This window comes from Crocodylus siamensis, chromosome 2 (genome assembly GCF_052110815.1).
Source record: "Crocodylus siamensis isolate JL-2025a chromosome 2, ASM5211081v1, whole genome shotgun sequence".
Classification (NCBI taxonomy): Eukaryota; Metazoa; Chordata; order Crocodylia; family Crocodylidae; genus Crocodylus; species Crocodylus siamensis.
In genome coordinates this window covers 227,060,960-227,076,537 of record NC_143396.1, presented here as the reverse complement: position 1 = coordinate 227,076,537, position 15,578 = coordinate 227,060,960, and the positions used below count along the sequence as shown (strand labels likewise).

General features: G+C 42.2%; 1 protein-coding gene across 7 annotated transcripts in view; it reads right to left on the bottom strand.

Annotated features, from left to right (window-relative positions):
* SIPA1L1 (signal induced proliferation associated 1 like 1) overlaps positions 1-15,578 on the bottom strand; it is a 431,752-nt gene that overhangs the window by 193,260 nt on the left and 222,914 nt on the right. For 6 of the 7 annotated variants that reach the window (XM_090033264.1, XM_090033262.1, XM_090033261.1 and 3 more), the window contains one exon: positions 13,848-13,916. The exons of the other annotated variant lie outside the window; for it this stretch is intronic. The gene's annotated coding sequence lies outside the window, so the exon portion shown is untranslated. The remainder of the gene's footprint in view (positions 1-13,847; positions 13,917-15,578) is intronic. 7 annotated transcript variants of the gene reach the window in all.

Below are 15,578 nucleotides of genomic sequence, written 5' to 3'. Positions count from 1 at the left end.
TTTGACAGTGGGGGAGCAGTCACATTCCTTTCCTGCTGCCAAATTTCTGGAGCCAAAAGGAGCCCCATGGGCTGGATCATACAGTGCATGCCAGACCTGCCCTGGGGGCTAGAGGTTGAGCACTCCTGCACTAGACCAATATGATCTGTCTCTATTGCACAGGACTTGAAAAATCCACTTAATTTGTGAGAGAAGTTTTTCCTAGAAAGTACAGGAAACAAGCCATGAACTTCTGGATAGAATTTTTAAAAATGTGTTTGGCACAACGGCACACTGGTTTTTACCTAAAGCTATGAGATACCACAGCAATGCAAATAATGAATAAAAAAATTAAGCTCCTTTGGGGAAAAAGCTTACAGTATGTGAAGTTAAATAAAGTACTCTGCTGAATCAGTTGACCGTGAAGTGGTTTGCTGTTACATGTGGATGCTGAACAATCTGATCAGTCCTCCAGGCATCTCATGCTACATCAATTCCTCCCCTCCCACCCACCTCCAACAGTTGCAACTGGCTGGTCTGGCACACAGCCAGAATGTTACTTCTCCCCCCTCCACACACACACACACACACACACACACTTTTTTCTTTCTTTTGTTGGCATTTTTTTTTTTTTTAAATCAATGAGCTCCCAAAGATAGATTTTTTGTTCAATAAAAGGTATCCAACAACTAGCTGGGTCCACCCTCTCTACTCAACTGTGCCCTTTCATCATGCTCTCCCAGCCCCTGGGAACTGAAACGTATGGGTCCAGGCATTGCCTCCCAGAGCCCAAGTCAGACAAGTACACCGAAGACTTGGGTCAGTTTCAGTTTATTGAAATTTACCATGGTCATGTTTGAGAGGAAATTGGCTGGTGTCACTGCAGAACCATTAGCACAACTGTTCAAGGACTCCTGGTGCTCAGGCCAAGTCCCTGAGGACTGGAAAAGGGCCTATGTGGTCCCCATTTTCAAGAAGGGGAGGAAGGAAGAGCCTGGCAACTACAGGCCAGTCAGCCTCACTTCTATCCTGGGGAAGGTCTTTGAAAAAATTATCAAGGGCCACATTTGTGAGAGCCCTGCAGGGGAAGTGATGTTGAGGGGTAACCAACATGGGTTCGTGCAAGGCCGATCCTGCCTGACTAACCTGGTCTCTTTCTATGACCAGGTAACAAAGAGCTGAGATGGGAAGGAGGAAGTCAATGTCATCTTCTTGGACTTCCAGAAGGCCTTCGACACAGTGTTCCACCCAATTCTGGTGGGCAAGCTGAGGGACTGCTGCATTGATGAATGCACAGTCACACGGGTGGCAAACTGGCTCCAGGGGCAAACCCAGAGGGTGGTGGTGGTGGTGGATGGGTTGATGTCGACCTGGGAGCGTGTGGGCAGCAGAGTCCCCCAGGGCTCGGTCCTTGGGCCGGTGCTGTTCAACATCTTCATTAGCGACCTGGATGAGGGTGTGGAGAGCATCCTGTTCAAGTTTGCTGATGACACCAAGCTGTGGGGTAAAGCAAATACACCAGCAGGCAGGGACCGCATCCAGGCAGACCTCGATAGGTTAGAGAAGTGGGTGGATCTGAACAGGATGCGGTTCAACAAGGACAAGTGCAGGGTGCTGCACCTGGGGAGAGGGAACCAGCATTATGGTTATAGGTTAGGGGCTCACCCTCTTGGCAGCACAGAGGCAGAGAGGGATCTTGGAGTTAGGATTGACTCCAGGAGGAATATGAGTCGCCAATGCGACGAAGCAATAGGCAGAGCCAACTGCAACCTGTCATACAACAGCAGGAGCATCACTAACAGGTCCAGAGAGGTCTTGCTCCCCCTCTATATGTCGCTGGTCAGGCTGCAGCTGGAGTACTGTGTCCAGTTCTGGGTGCTGCACTTCAAGAAGGATGTGGAGAACCTGGAGATGGTCCAGAGGAGGGCCACTCGTATGGTTGAGGGCCTCCGTGGCCAGCCCTATGAGAAGAGGGTGAGGGACCTGAATCTCTTCAGTCTCCGCAAGAGGAGACTGGGGGTGGACCTTGTGTCTGCCTACAACTTTATCAGGGGCCACCAGCAGGGACTCGGGGAAAGTCTGTTCACCAGGGTCCCCCTTGGAGTCACCAGGAACAATGGCCACAAGCTGAGGTAGGAAAGGTTTAGGTTAGATATTAGAAAGAACTACTTCACAGTAAGGGTGGCCAGAGCCTGGAATAGGTTTCCCAGAGAGGTGGTGCTCTCATCTTCCCTGGAAATCTTCAAGGGGAGACTGGGTAGGCACCTGGCTGGGGTCTTATGACCCCTCCCACCCCCAGTGCTCCTTCCTGCCCATGGCAGGGGGTCAGACTCGATGATCTGTCTAGGTCCCTTCCGACTCATTGATTCTATGAGAGAGACAGAAAAGCAGAAAAGTAAAAATACTCCCAGCCAAGGTCACCCACCGCTATGACTCCCAAAGCTAGAGTGCAGTTATTCTCCCACACTCACCCACTACAAGGCATGGTGGGTTAGGTGCTCACTCACTGCCACCCCTTGGCATTAGAGACACAAAACTCCACCAAGAGTTGTGAACCAGTTCCTAATCACTGACATTTTAAAATTATACAGTTATGTGAGTCAGCACCCTTAGTTGTTCAGAGCAGAAAGTTCACACCTTCAAGTAAAGGCACCTATGGTGATAGTGTCTTAGTTGATTTTACCAAAGATTTCTTGCAGCCATATACTTTTCATCTGAACTCATGACCAGTTGGCACATATATAATAATTAACCCTAAAGGCTTATGAAAGGAAGTAATACTATCTCAACTCCTACTGAAAAAAATAGATAGTAAACAACGGTTCTGAGGAAGAAGTCATGTACACAACTGAAAATTCTTTTTTAAACTATCCATACTCTGTTTCACAATTAAACGGTGAAAGGACATCAATACTATAAAGATTCAACCTCAGATTTTCAAGTCAAATACCAGAAGTCATGCTTGTGAATAAAACTGTCCAGATTTTCAGTGGTCCTGAGCCTGTAGGAAACAGATCACCTTTTCTTAGTTCAGGTCTACACAATGAGCTGGTAATGTGATTTAAAAAAAAATGAAATGGTGATACCAGTACATCACTTAGCTGTTTTCATTCACATATGGAATTAAATACAAACCTTTGTTTTTATCTGTACCCACTGTACCTGTACAGCTCTTTCTAAACCCAATGAAGGGCACTGTGAGAGCTTGTCAAATCTCCCTCTTAACCAGACAGCTGAGCCAATAAAAGTTATCACCAAAAAACATCCCCTTGCTTCTCATATATTTCCTAGACTATCATGACTACAACACTTCAACTGTAATGGTAGTCTAAACAGATACTGACAGAGGTTGAAAAAAATAAGAGGTGAAGTGCTATATTCCTATGCTACTGAGCTAACAAATATTGTGAGATCAATAATTTAGTTCTCCTATAGACATGCCTCTACCAACATACAATTCCTGCAGCAGATCGTCAAAAGCTATAAGCAGAGGGGGAAAAAAGAGCAAAGATGAATGGTGAAAACCTCTAAAGCAGAAGAAAGCCCATGATAGCTATAAATATTTCAGTGAAGCAAGCTCATATTTTTTGCCCCAAAACAACTAGTAAAGGAACCACAACAGTACACCAGAAAATGTTACGTTTTCTGTATGAAGTACAGTTGTAAATAATGTAAGGCTATAATCCAGCACACCCAAACTAGAAACTAAGTGAATAGCGTTTACTCACAAAAATATTTAAGATGGATGTAATCAGCTGATGTACAATCAACAGCGCACAAAAAACAGCCCTGTGTTCTTGCTAACTTTAGCTGCTGTTTGGTTCCCCACCCCCACAAAACTCTCTCAATACTTCCATGTTTCAGAACAAAATGGTTATGAGTACACTACTGCGGGACACCACAAAACACAGAGTTCCTACCAGTGGCTTAGAAACCCCTGATTTGGGGAGGCTGTAGGAAAAGGAAAAAAGATGCAGGCAAGGCTCTTATTTGTTCTGTTTATACCCACAATTGGCCTGTGACTAGGAACTGTGGCCATCCTTGTCAGCCATCTAATTTACTACATGTCTCCAATAACTAAGAATACTACTCTCATAATACATCATCTTAAAGAAGATCAATGGGTAAATTGGTTAAGACATTCCTAACTAAATTTTAAGATTCTAAGAAGGAACCACATAATTTTAAGAGAGTGCATTTCTCCATTTGCTAACCTATAATCTTGCCACTTCTCAAAAAGTTTCAGTGGCAGAACTTGAACTTTGGATATATTTATCTCCTAATTGTTCAAAGTTACAACATATATCTTAGGGATGGAAGGAGGATGACAAGATGTTTAAATATCTTCTCATATCCACAAGTTGATACAAAAGCTACTGTTCTTTAAATAAAAAAGTATTTATTGTAAAAACCTTTTCATTTATCATTTTTTCAGAACCTAATGTGAAAACACAAGTCATTTTGTCTAGATACCCTGTTAAACCCTGTCACAACAGATCCTGTCACAGCAAGAGTATGAAGTCCTTTCAGCAGGTCAAGAAATGTTTACCACTAAACAAATAATGTGCTCTGTGATTTCAGCCAGACATATCTGACTACTATGGTTTGAGCATGCTATGCATTTCCTATCTGATGAGGTCATTAGTCGCACTGGACTTTGCCATTCTTATCAGTGTAGAGACAGACAGACAACACTTTTTGGATCCTTTTCTAGATTCTAAATCTTCACCCTAAAGAATATTCCTGACCAAAGCAAGCCCAATCTGTCTAGGACAGGCACGGGCAATTATTTCAGGTAGAGGACCGCTTACTGAGTTTTGGCAAGCTATTGAGAGCTGCATGACAGGCAGCCAGGGGCAGATAAAAATTAATTTTCTACATTATTTTAGGGGCCCCGCAGACCAGATAGAATGCCATGGCGGGCCACATCCAGCCCATGTTTTGCCCACCCCTGGTGTAAGACATATTAGTCAAGACCTCCTTTCCTTTTCCTACAAACCAGCTGCTGGAAAGAAGTCTACTGTAGTGGCAATTTGCAGGTGCAAGCTCAGCTACTACAAGCATCACTGTCCCCATTTACAGCTCTCTACTATTTTTCACTGTTCTTAGCTTCTCCCCTAATTTTCAGCTGCTTTAGGCATTGTGAAAATAGTCATTGTGAAAATAATCTCTTTGTGCCTGATCCTATTTCCACAAAACCCCAGGGGACTGCAACTGCCTTAATCCCTAGGCGTCAGGGTTTTACACTGGGTATGATGCATCCCTTTGGTTGGAAGCCCTGTAATCAGACATGTGCTACACATGCAAATTAGAGCTCAATAGTAATCAGTTATAAAGTTAGTACATATTTTCAAGGTCTAACTTTATAGCTGGTTGGAGCTTTTTATTGTGTGATAGCTACTTTGCATGGGTAGCATTCTCCAGGTAACTGTGCAATTAACCAGTTAATGGTGCAATACCTACAATGTGTAGAGGGGGCCTTAGAGAAGAATCTGCGTCTCAACCTTTGCACTAAGACAGCAGTTCCTCTCCAGCACTCTTTCACTGAGAGCTAAGATACCATTGCTTATCTTTCACTTACTGCAGGATAATAATGTATATGCAAACAATTACTGCAAAGCAGTGATTCATGATAAATACTGCCCACTCCTATGTCCTAATAAATGGTTTGTATGTCCACAGCATTTTTATCTGCATTAAATGAACAACTGGTTTAAGAAACTTCAGGATATAAGGGGTAAATTAGAACTTTCATGCAATCCACACAACAGCTCTTGACCTATAATGATCCAGCACCATTTTGATCCCTTGTGTTTGCTCTTTTAACATTTATATAAGCTTTTCTTAAACAAGATATTTGCCACTGTTCCACTTCTCTGCCACTGACCTCCCACTGATCATCAAATAGATCACTACAGGATAATTCACATAATTTGCATTCTACTCAAAGTAGCAAAGAAACCAGTTTACTGTATTCTATTCTACAGCGTGAAAATGCTAAAATAAGCAAGTGTCCCTGTCAAATACTACCTCAACAGCAGCACTTTGTTCAATGGATAACCAAATATTTTAACAATTCTGTGGGAGCTAATACCAAGTCCTGGTTGTATCAAGCACATAAAGTGAGAAATTTACATAGACTTTAGTCAATCTTAGGCTGTTTAATAGGACTATTAGACTGAGCTCATATTAGCTTGCAGTTATCTATTTAAAGTTAATATAAGACAGGAAGAAATGAAAGAAGTGGTAAGCAGTGAAAGAACCTCTTGTCAGAGAAGACTATAAAGTATGGGGGGAAAACCAATTAAGTTCAGTAGGTCCATTTGGGGACATCCTAAACTAATCTGGATAAAAAGCTCATGTCTGGTTCAGAAGCTTGTTCTTCAGTCAGGAACTATGATCCTTGCTGGATTGCCATCTGTAGCTGAACCAAGATCAGTGCTGGTTCAAAACTCAAGGCCATGGGCAGGTGTTATATTTCTAGCAGGAGAATACCCTTCTATTGCCACAAGGTCTCTGGAACCTAGATAAGAAATTCTTTCACCTGGCAGGTTGACCACCTGTTACAGATCTTTAAGACTTTAAGACTCAAAACCTTCATTTTTTTCTGTAGTAATGATTTTGTTATAGAACTGCTATTAACATTTATTTAAATATATTTCTTTGCGTGTGTGATGTTACTGAGCCAGGCTTTTTGAACCTTCCTTGGTCCCTAGAACACCTCAGGGTGGATTGGAGGGAGGTAAGGGATGGAAGAAGTGTCCATATTTCCATATTGTAGCCAGCCAGATTAGGGAAGAGGGTGAAGGAAGAATTCTAAAAAGTTTATAAAAGAAATTTCAATGAGCCATGAAATTTCCCAAGGAAGGAAAGGAAAGTCTGTATCACACTTCAAATCCGCTTCTCACTTCTTTTCTGAAGTCTCAAAGGAGGATAGTTAATTGTTTTAAAGCTGTTTCTGAAAACACAGAAATGAAATGCTTGCCTAGGTTAGCACAAAAATGCTACATGAATTCATAGTTTCATAGTTAGTAGGGTTGGAAGGGACTTGAGCAGATCAACAAGTCTGGCCCCCTGCCATGGCAGGAAAGAGTACTGGGGTCAAACGACCCCAGCAAGGTGATTGTCAAGCCTCATATTAAAGACAAGCAAATGCTGATTTTTATTAATAAGTTTATAAACTATGCAGATATATATGATGTACAAAAGTTTTTTTTAATACAGATGAAGATACAGGAGTAAGTTAAGTTGAAAAAGAAAACATGACCAGGCAGTGCCTTCTCTCTACCCCTCTCCCTTCTTCCCTCGATTTCTTCTAAGTCCAATGGGGAAAAAAAGCCCCCCAAAACAGTAGATTCCAGAATTTAGCATGCAGTCACCATGTAAAACTGGTAAATTACTGCAGTTAGAAAGTTGTATTTATCCATTTGGTAGGCTATTCTGGCTTATATCATTCAATGACTTATAAAATAATCTATAAATTGTATTACTGGCAAGTCACTCTAAAATATAACCCAAACCAGCTCTTCACTAGGCGCACATTCCCATAATATGTTTTTTAAACTCTGAATTTTGGGCATTGCGATTTCAAAAAGGATTATATTCATATCACGCAAACATCAGTATGAAATAGTCAATCATGCATGAGAGAAAAAATAAAATCTATCATTTAACAGATACTGAAGGATCCATGTAAACTGGTTTTCAATACATCTCTCTCTTAACAGTTGCTTTTTCCAAGGTTCAGTCCTTTCACTGAAAGTATGGGCTCAACAATTTACAGCTGAAACCTTTTTCCTTTTGTAAGAAAACTTTATTTAATTTGGCAAAGAAAAGAGAACGCACTTTGGTGACAATAGCAGGCAGAGGAGGGATTCCTGAGGTTTTGAAAGTGTGAATGTTTCACAGTAACATGAATGTTCCAAGGAACAAGCCCAAACCTGTGTGCCCATGTAACGTACAGAAAGCAGTGTGCATGGAAAAGAACAAAGCCATGCAAGCAGACCTCCACATACCCATTGGCATACTGATACCGTGTGGGCAATGGATTCAACGACTGGTGACAGAGTTGAAATAACTGACCCGAATAATTAGTTTGAATCCATCTTCAGAAGAATAACATTGACTGACACTGTCTCTGTACTATACACAGTCAAAATTTTAGAAGATGAAGGAAATTTGAGATCTCTAGAAATCAAATCAAAAGAGCTGCTGTTTCATCAAAATCCACACCCACATCCAAATATTAATTACACTCAAGACAATAACTGTCACCTTTCCATACCAAATGATACTTTACTGAGCAGAAACTTAACAGTCTCACATTTTAAAAGTTCTCCGCTAATTTTTTCAAAGGTACCAAAATGGATAGGAAGTTGAAGTCCTGTTTTCAAAAAACACTTAGACCCTGAGGAACAGAAATCCCAAATAGAGAGATAAATGCCTGAGAACCCAGGCTCCTTTTGAAAATTTTACCATTTGACTTTTTACTTTGCTACACAAAATTTTAAGCCGAGACAAGTAGAAAGTTAAATATTCCATAGATGAAATCTTATATTAAGGTATGTGAGAGACAATAATATAATATATTTCTTTTAACTGCCACTGCACATTTTACACAATAGAGAAAAGATAGCTGCCCCGACAGCACAAGACTGTAACTGAAAGTGTAAGTTTATTTAAAAGTTTATCCTCAGCCTACAAAAATAATGGTGTCAATTTTCCACTGAGGTACCTTAGGAACAATGTGTTTCCCTAGCTTCCCAGGATAAAGGGCCATATAACTGGTCCCTATATCCTTAAAATATGCAGTGAGTAAGCCTTAACCCTCAATAAAACAAGCGAAATAATCAAGGCCTGGAAAAGCAATTAAACACAGATGCATATAAATTACATTAATAAACCAAGAGTACCTTTGATGATTACTGAACAGTGGTAAAATACAGACAGAAAGTTTAGTTAATGGCTGTAAGAAATTGCATAGCTACCAATATTCTTCACCATTCTTTTGTCTGGTAAGAATGCCAGTGCAACTATACCATAAGTTAGCATGCAGAAGATTAAGACTGGTCCATTCACAAAGAACATATAGATGTCCTACTTATATTCCTTTTATCTGACCAAAAAGAGAGATAACATTGTGCCTCCAGAACCTCTCCCTCTTATATTCCCAAATTATTAGAACAACACTTTTATTCTTCTGAAAAAGAATGGGAACATATGCTAGAAATGGTTTACAAGGATTTAGAGACATTTTGTGTTGGTTAGGTATGTCAGATTTGATCTGCCCCTAAAACTATATTCCCCGTGCTTTCATATCATTTAACTCAGGAGTGGGTGTGACGGGGGCACTCTCCTGAGGCTGGGTCGTGTCAGCCTGCCCACCTGTCGCTACGAGGCAATCCACCCAGTCTCGCCTGCCATGACTGCTGTCCTACAAACAGATGGTAAATGCAGGGTGCAGTTTTAGGCCACAGCCAGGACCAAGAGCCTCCAGCTCCTACCTGCAAGATTGCCATGAAACAGTTCAGTCAGGCAATATTTCTGGCTGGCTCGCCACCTGTGAACTGCCCTGTTTATATAGGCAGCCAATGTTTTAAAATGGATGCTGCAATCAAGCACCTGCCAGCTGCTTGACTCACCCCTTAAAGTGGCAGGCACTACCAGGGCCCTCCTACAGCGGGCAACTATTTTGGCTGGAGGGCTGCTTACTGAGTTTTGGCAAGGTGTCGAGAACCACATGGGTAGGCCCACCCCTTGACAGGCGCCCTGTCCCCTGGTTCCCATCTTGTGACTGGAAGTCCTACCCCCTAACCCTTGCCCTTTGCCACCAGAAGTCCCTCCCCTTGCCCCCAGAAGTACTCCTTTCAGCAATGAGTTCTGCCATCCCAAACCAGAAAAATACCAAATTATATTATAAAAATCAAACATCTACAGCATTCATTAATTTGATTTCAAAAAATATTTTTGTCCTGATTTGTGTGTATAGTATACATAGAGGTGATTGCATAATAGCTTAAAATGAAGTCTTACTCTTGTATATTGTCAGGGGGCATGGGGGCGTGTGTGGATAGGTATGGGGTTTGTGAAGGAAAGGGTAGCTGGGGTGTGTGAGGGGCTATGGTTGTCTGCATATATGGTAGTGCAGGGGGTGTGTGGGTGCTTGTGTATAGCGAGGTGTGTGTTTGGGACTCACCCTACAAACTCATTCTCCCCCTCCCTCATTGCATGGACATGCACGCACATACACACACACTTGCACACGCATACACACCCCTCCTGCTCCTGGCCCTGGAGTACTGACACAGGCCTCATGCTCCCACGGCCTGGTGATGAAGCCAAGAGGCACGTGGTGCTGGAGTGGCAGGAGAGCAGAAAAGCAGGGAAATGGCAGCTACAGGTGGGGCAAGTGACAACAAGCAGGCACGCAGGAATGCAGTGACAGTTGGGTGGGAGTGTGGGGCCCGCACAGGTGTTTCAGGACCAGAACCAACACAGCCCAAGGAGGGGCAGCAGGAGCACAGGGCCAAGCTAGCCCAGCTCCCCCCTTTCCCTGCTGGTGCAGCCCAGCCCAACCGGGCTCCACTGAGCCTCTACCAGCCCAGGCCCCACACTCCTGCTATTCCGCTCTGGGCTGCCACTGGCCCTGGCTCTGGGCACAGTTCAGGCCCCGCTCACTGCCACTTCCCTGCATGCTGCTGCTTTCACCACTTTCCTGCCTGCCACGGTGCTCCAGCACCACGTGGTTCCCCGCCACCTGGCCAGACAGCGAGACTCTGGAGGAGCTGGCCCGGCCCCGAGGACTGAGGTGATCGTTGACAGTCCTCCCAACTCCTTTCCCCCCTCCACCCCGCTTCGTATTCTTATCAGAGTTTCCTTCTCCGACGGAGGGAGGCTGGAACAGCCCCAGAGTCGCAGGCCAGAAGCTCCTACTAGGCTTCTGTAAATTTTTTAGGTGCCCCACAGGCCAGATGGAATGGCTGGAGGGCTGGATTCAGCCCACAGGCTGTATTTTACCCACCCTTGATTCAACTAAAGAAAGCCATATTAAATCATGGATTTCTGACCAATTATTAAATAGGATAGTCCAATCAGCAAAGTAAATTATGATTTTCAAGATCTGTGCATAGTTATGATTGCTGTAATCTGACAAGTTACCTTCTACATACAGACAAAACCTATAAAAATCATTGTCAGTGAAGCAGGATATAGTCACCTCAACACACTTTTGTTTTTGTTTTTTTTTTAAACTAACTGACCAAGATCTTGTAACTGGCAAAATGCAAGACTCAGAACTACCCTGTAATTTATTTGCATTTTGCAAATGGAAAATGGAAGTGAGGGGAAAGATTTGTTTCTGTGGTCTGTGATAAGAATGAGGAAGACTATGAATGGGTTAAAAAACAGTGAGAATGCCACAACCCTAATGCACAAATTTGAAAAATATGACTTGCAATAATTTAGCAATTGGGGAGGAACTTTACTACAGAAGCTTAAAATATAAGCTCTAGGCATCATTTAAATCCTACTTTGTAGGCTAATGTGCAAGACTTAAATAATGTATGGATCTCATGTGGTGCCCCTAACTAGTACATGAATTTCATCTTGACAGAGTAAAGCTCCTATCACATGGAGTCCAAGGTGCCAGCCACACCTCTGACAACTGACCAGGAAAAGATAACTTTAAAATACTTCATAGGTATAAACTATTTGAAAATCTGCCTCTGAAATTTCTAATGATCAGAAAAAATCCATGGGATATCATGCTTTCCAAGATAGTAGACTTGGACCACACAACAGGCCAATCTAGTCAATAGAAAGGCTGAAGCAGCCAGTCTTCATTTATACAAGTCAGGGGCATTTTTGATCTACAGAAGTATAGTATTTATTCTAATTAGTTCTCAGCCTTCTGCCAAAAAAAAAAAAAATCTGAATCAACAGTGATTTACAGTCAGCAACAGATGTCTTCTAAACTTTCCATCTGACTAAGAGCTCCCCAGTAATAATCTCTGTTTATCTGGCATTTTTCCTTTCATTTCTATAGGACTTTTGGCCATTCACGTGTTAGCCCACCTCTGTATAATGATCTTTGATGGAAGACAGGGCAGGAGGAGTCCATAAACTTACTTGAAAGGGTCCCCTGTCAAAGAAATTCCTCTCTAGCTATATACAGTAATAGAGCTGGGACTGGCAATCCTTAGGCTTGCAAATGTGTGTAGGAAAGATGAAAGGAGGAGATGTAATTATAAAGCAAGGCCAGTATTCTGTTCTGGAAGATTTTTCTTTAAAAAGAAGGAAAAAAAAGAAGAAATAAAAGCAGTGAGTTTGCACTGGACTCCAAGGCAGCATGCAGATGAACGCAGCTGTGTGGCATGTGGTACTGCATATCCATCTACAGTGCAACATACCGCACATTCAGGCATTCTCCATGCTGCTACCTTGCTGCAAGGAGTAGGGGGTTTCACCCGGGGAGATCCCAGGCTCAAAAAACCTGTGTAGAAAAAAAGCAGGGTGGCACATGTGGCAGCAGCATGCGCTGCCCAAAACCAGAGTCTGGCTAACTGGAGCCACATGCTGGCTGCTAGCCAGGTTCCCAGCTACTGAAGCACCGTAGCTGCAGCTTCCCCAGCCCCCAGGTAAGGCTTCTGGGGCCAGCACTATTGCTGGCCTCAGACTCCCCTACCCCATTCAGGGTAATTTGCTGTGTGCCAGAGTGTATGTGGCCCAGATGTTCCCCAGGGACAAGTAGCAGCAGCACAAGGCAGCAGATTGCAGATGTTTGTTTCCCTGGGAACAAGTAGCAGTGGCACACCTTGTGCTAACCCACCCAGTCAGCTTCTATGGAACAGCAACCAACAGCTCAACTTCAGTTCATAAAGCTCTAGGTTACATTTTCAAAAGTAAGCAAGTGACTTACGGAACTGATGTCCCATTAACTTAAGGGAGCGGACCTGGTGGCATGGAAGGGTGCAGAGTAAGGAGGTTTGGCACATCAGGGGAATTTGATGGAACATGAGGCGGCTAATCTGCCACCTGGATAACTAACCTACACAGCTGGTTCCCATTCCCACAGGACACTGCTGCCCAAATCAGCTCTAACTCCTTAGCTCTAATATGCAACTTATACCCAGTACCAATGCCCTTCAGCCCCACTGTCTTCTCATCCACTCCTCTCTCCCCAGCTCACCACTCTTTTATTTATGACCATTTTTAAATGTACAAAATATAAATGTATAAAAGTGCAAGAGAGCAGAGGACAGGCATTATAGATTCATATGTACTCACAAACCACAAAGATCAAGAAAGAAACACTTGACAAAAACACAAATCAAAATGAGGCCAAAGGAAAATGAGTATTTCAGTAATGGTCTTTATGACAGGACTCTCTTTTTAAAGCTTTCACAATATAAAGCTACTAGTTGCTAATTGGTGAGAATGAAGAGGATCCCACCCTGCTCTGGCAGTTTGGTTTAATAGCAGCCCTTTGCTAACTTTGACAATTACTCCTACATTCCCCTGTAAGAGACTAATGGTTGGCTAAAAATAAAATGGATATTAGCATTTGCAGAGAAATGTCTGAACAATACAGTATTTGACAGAAGGTGAAATTAAATCAACCTTGCACTGTGTTAATGTCCAAATTTTACTTCAAAAGATAGCTTCAAACTGGACAATCTAGGTTGACACTACGGTGAGAACAATGAGATAAAATATAATTTTTTAAAATTTCTTCAGTCCAGCATCTTATGGCAGCAAAGCTCATCACGTAATACAGAACTGAATGATCAAACATGAAAATGAGAATTTCTATAACAGCTACTAAAAGCTGAGAAAGATGCCAATTAAGGCAGAAGGCAAAAAATACTTACTATAGTTTCATGGCATCTTGGTGAAAACACATGCATTGACTTGAGTATCCATAAAAGAAACTGTCTGAGCTGGGGGAAAAAGCAGAAAACCACCATTAAGAACAATTATAAAGAAAACACGCAATAATGTTACCAAAGATGTCAATTGCCGTCTTACGTTTGGATACTGAAATCTGCGGGGAGGAGAGGGGTAAAGGCACAGTCTCTCTCCCAAGAGATAAAATCTTGAAAATATTAGGGCTTTGTTACATGTTACGCTGAAAGCTGCACAAATATTGACTGGCTTAGCGCTACCTTGCAACCACCCCTTCAACTTCAGGGGCGCATCTGTGGGGAGTGGCCATAATTTAATAAAACAAGAGCTTGGTTATATGGATCAAGAGACAATCCTGCCCTGGAGTGGCGTAACTTTGAGCTGCATAACAAGTGCTTTAAGCTACTTAAAAGTGTTACATGTGGACAATCTGGGGGTTACAGCTCCAGAAGCTGCCCAAAATTAATGTGCAAATAGGCCCTTAGACATTTTGACAGAAGATTAAAAAGTCTAACCTGCAGCAGAAAAAGCCAGTTATACACCACAAATCAGTATTATACACCATAAATCAGTTTTTTTAAAAAATGAATGCTTCAACTTGTACTTAAATATGCAAAATTTAAGTTGTTTCAGGTTAGACCCGAAGGTAAAAAAAGGGTAACATATTAAGATGCAACTATTATCTTTGATTAAAAACGGAACAAAAAGCTGACCCTGGAATACACAAATGTATCCTAAATCAAATACCCTGTTAAAATGTGACCCTGAATTTGTCCAGCAGAGGCAGACACGCTTAACTCCATGCCTCCAATCCATACGATAGTAGCTCAAACATGTCAAATGGCAGAAACATTTGAAATTTAGTTGCTCTGAGACTGCCCATCCCATGAGTGATTTCTACTCTATATAGCAAGGTGGTTGAGAACTGAGCAAAGGTACCAAGCACAATGGGACTGGATTTTCTTAACAGAAGACCATAAATTTCTCTATCATGTTAGGCTTGGTATCTCATCCAGATATGTGGAAATCTGCACATTTTACAAAGAAAAACTACTACCTCAAACCAGCACAGAAAAATACATGATCTGCTGTAAAGTAGCAGCAACACAATATTTATACCTAAACCTTACCACACAACCACTAGCAGAATGAGAGTGCAGGTAAATCTGTAAGACAGGTATGGATGGCTTAGGGACGTATTAGGGACTCTAAATGTAAGGAGGAAAGTCAAAGGGCTAAGGAGGGAGAAAATGGTGTAGGAATTCAATACAAACCTTATTTTGTTGATGGAAAGTAATGAGGGAGGGAAGAGGGAAGCAGCAGAGGAAGCATGCAGGTACATGAAAGAGTATGGGGAGAACTTGAGAGATTGTTGCTCTAAATGGGGCCAGTTATCAGGAACAGAATTTTATAGAAGAGGGGACAGGAATGGTCCATGGGAAACCTGACTGAATGGGCAGGGATAGCTTTCCATGAAAATAGGAAAAAAAGAAATATTCAAAGTTTAGAATACATTGAGTGAAAGTCTTGGTTCAAATGAAGTCAACATACTGTCGCCATCAGCTTCAGGGAGTCCATGATTTTAATCAAATTTTGCATCTTACTAGTTGCCAATGATGTATTTTCATGTATTTCATTATATTACACTGACAATCCCAGGATCAGGAAAAATTTCCTTAGAAGGGCAAGGTTCAAGT